This window comes from Tupaia chinensis, unplaced genomic scaffold (genome assembly GCF_000334495.1).
Source record: "Tupaia chinensis unplaced genomic scaffold, TupChi_1.0 Scaffold000093_1, whole genome shotgun sequence".
NCBI classification, from domain to species: Eukaryota; Metazoa; Chordata; class Mammalia; order Scandentia; family Tupaiidae; genus Tupaia; species Tupaia belangeri.
Window position 1 is genome coordinate 11649995 of NW_006159555.1, and position 2182 is coordinate 11652176.

A 2182-nucleotide genomic window follows, 5' to 3' on the forward strand; every position below is an offset into this window, starting at 1 on the left:
CATCTATCCCTTTAACAAGAGGCAAGAAATTCAACCAAAAACAACTGGGGGTGGTGGTGCCAGAAGGCACTTTCCAGAGCCTCCCCTCCCCCTAGGCCTGCAAACTAGAGATAAGGCAGCAGCAGTCAGTCAGCTGGAAGCAACCAGGAACACCTCTCCATACCCTCCCTCCCCCACTGCTCACACACCCAACACCCCCAATCCAAACCATTGCTTTTCTACCAGAGCAAAAGATGGTATTCACTGACTAGTCCATCCTCAGGAGCCCATCTTAGGGTGACAGGAATGTCAAACTGAAGGCCAGTTTCTCCCAGGTCTGCCTTCTCCTTTGGCCTGTGCTGCCTTGCTATCCACAATGCCCTTTCCCCTTCTAGAAATGCCCCTTATATGCCCACCCAAGTATGACTCTTTTTCCTTGTCTAGGCCAAATGCCATCCCCTCTGAAAAATTTGCTGTGTCCCTTCCAGACCATAAACATCTCTCTCTCCTCTGAGACCTCATCCTAAGGCAATGGTTCTCACTCGTGTAACCCAGTGATAGTTTGCTCACTTGTGGGTTAAGCATTTCCTAGACTGACCATAGAGTTCCTGAGGACTTGTCTGCCTTACTCTTCTGCCCAGCTCCAAGCACAAGCACATAGCAGGTTCAAAACATGCAAAACAAGCCCCAGAGATCTGGGCAGCAGTCCTGACAATGCAGAGAAAAACTCCCCAGATGAGAGAAGCAGAGAGATTAATTATAAAGGGAGAATCAGCAACAGAGGTGGGGGTGGGGAAAGGGAGAAAGGGGACATTGGCATCCAGGGACTGAAAAGCCTTCCTACACTAAGTTCCTATCATTGTACCCCATACTTTTCCCATTTCACTAAGTTCTCTTTAGAAATGGGATTCCCTAAGGGAATTTTGTTTCCTTGTGGTAGGTGGAGAGGCTGTAACTAGCAGAACACCAAGGGCAGCCTTGTCTGAGATTGTCAACCTGCACTGATCTCTACCCCTCCTTTCCTCCACCCATGTAGATTCAGGAAAGGCCTCTTCACACCCCCACTTCCAGGTCATCCCAGTTGCTCTCTTAAGCCTTTGCCTTGGAGAAGCCAGGTGATAACATGATGCCCTACTTGACCCCAGCATGCCTGGCATCTGCTCATTACCTCAGAGCCCTCAGTTCACACCCTGTCAAAGAGACGCTCTAGGATGCACTCCCCTGCCACCCAGTCTCTAGACCATGGCTTCAAGCTGACTCATGGGGCAGAACAGCGGAGGGGAAGGAGGTGAGGCAGGGCGGGGCAGGCCAAACCTCACCCTGTGTTGGGGGTGGGTAGCAGTTGGCATCAACCAGCTGTGCCAGGCTGTGGCTGGCAAGGACTACAGCTCCCAAGATGCCAAGGGAGCATGCCCAGCAAAAACAACAAATCCCAGAATACCATGGAGTCTGTACCCTCAGACACCTGCTAGGCCTGGGAGGTGGTATAGGTAGGTGAATCCAGGTTCATTCTTCCATTCCCTTCACTATTACCCACTTCTACCCTGATCAACGAGGGTGACAGGGAGAATTCTTATCCATGTCTTTTCCACCCTTATCCTGTGCAGAGAGAATTGCTGCTACTGCACTACATTTTGTCCCTATAGGCACACACAAGCTGGGGGAAAGAGGAGGTGCCAGTTCCCACAGACCACCACCATAGGTAGGAAAGTCAACCTTTCTTAATAACCCTTTAACCCTTATCCTAGAGCCTAAGTGGAGAGGGGGCAGATCTCAGCAGCCACTCCAAACTAAGCCCTGCAGACTCACCTCGGCATCCAGACTCCTTGTTCTGGACGATCTCCCATTCCCTGCTCAGCCTCCCAGGACCTTTCTTAATCCTTTCCTCCCCAAAGGCTGGGACAGGCCCCAGACCCTACTGGAGCTTGAGATTTGCTCTTTTCCCTTAGCTCACACTCACCCCGCTCCCAAATTGGCTCCGCTGCGGTGGACGCCGCTCCAGGCCCTTCCGTCCCAGTCCGGGTCCCTCCCCTTGGATCCCGGGTTCACCCTGCCAAGAGCCCCCGACCCAGACAAAGGGTGGCTCGGGCTGAGCCCTGCTCTGCTAGGCTCTTCTCTGTTCAGCTTCGTGTGCAACACTAGCGGGTCCCGGCGCCCACAGCCCCCCAGCCGCTGCCGCCCCCCCCCCCCCGCCGGGCCCTCC

General features: G+C 53.5%; 1 protein-coding gene across 4 annotated transcripts in view; it reads right to left on the minus strand.

The window, feature by feature from the left end:
* Positions 1-2182, minus strand: part of ATOSB (atos homolog B) — an 11794-nt gene that overhangs the window by 4611 nt on the left and 5001 nt on the right. Inside the window, exon 1 of one of the 4 annotated variants that reach the window (XM_027769826.1) lies at positions 1940-2172. The exons of 2 other annotated variants lie outside the window; for them this stretch is intronic. The gene's annotated coding sequence lies outside the window, so the exon portion shown is untranslated. Of the gene's footprint in view, positions 1-1788; positions 1904-1939; positions 2173-2182 lie in introns of those variants that run through there. One more of the 4 variants, XM_027769831.1, reaches the window with a different exon arrangement.